This window comes from Panulirus ornatus, chromosome 12, assembly GCF_036320965.1.
Source record: "Panulirus ornatus isolate Po-2019 chromosome 12, ASM3632096v1, whole genome shotgun sequence".
NCBI lineage: Eukaryota > Metazoa > Arthropoda > Malacostraca > Decapoda > Palinuridae > Panulirus > Panulirus ornatus.
In genome coordinates, this window is record NC_092235.1 from 60,905,265 (window position 1) to 60,906,226 (window position 962).

The following is a 962-nucleotide window of genomic DNA, read 5'->3' on the forward strand; positions in this document are numbered from 1 at the left end:
CTTATACAGGGGATAGAGGGGAGGGAATCAGGCAGCAAAACTGAGAGTGAATACAAGGTCTCTCTCTCTCTCTCTCTCTCTCTCTCTCTCTCTCTCTCTCTCTCTCTCTCTCTCTCTCTCTCTCTCTCTCTCTCTCTCTCTCTCTCTCTCTCTCTCTCTCTCTCTCTCTCTCTCTCTCATTATGTCCGCAGTTGATGTTAAATCATTTAGTTAACTTTCGGCTTAGAAAAGGTCTTCCCGTGCCGGGAATCGAACCCGGGCCTCGCGGGTGAGAGCCGCGTATCCTAGCCACTAGACCACACGGGAGATGAGATGAAGGGGGATACATACTTAAAAAAAAAAATTAGTATACCCTGCAGGCGTACTTTAATGATTTTCCTTTATGTGATATTTTCGTTTTTTCATTTTACAAAATTGGCATAACCACTCAATATCCTGAAAGCATGAATTCATTGGTTATGGGTTCTGTACATCATAGTCATAATCCATAAAGACAGGATTTAGCATGAAGGATTTATGGAAAAATGGATACTGATTGATGAATTTCAGTACCTCAATCAAACCGTTTTCTATGATTCAGATTTTTTCGGATATGGTGAACTCTCCATTTATTTTATTTTTTTTTCCTAAAAACATTTATATTATCTAGTCAGTTATCAAAGAGAGCGATCATCTATCTATGATATTGATGGAACTAAATGGCACGAAGCAGGTCTTTTCGAATATGTCCGTTATACAGTTTGCAGATAAAAAGAAAATAAGATATAAAGAAAATGTATATATATATATATATATATATATAGCGATTCGAATGTGAATAGTATTTTGAGATTCAGAATAGAGCAATCTTTGTCAAGTGACCCAGAAAGAGAGAGACTCTTTGATGTTCGGCCAATCGTTCGAGAGCCAAGCCAACAGTCTGAGCCATCGAAACATCAAAGTCCCCTCCTCAAAGCTCTTAC

At 38.5% G+C, this 962-nt stretch overlaps 1 non-coding gene across 1 annotated transcript; it reads right to left on the reverse strand.

The window, feature by feature from the left end:
• Positions 1-234: 234 nt before the first annotated feature.
• Positions 235-306, reverse strand: TRNAE-CUC (transfer RNA glutamic acid (anticodon CUC)). The gene has a single exon. It is a non-coding gene; the product is annotated as a tRNA-Glu (tRNA).
• Positions 307-962: the final 656 nt, after the last annotated feature.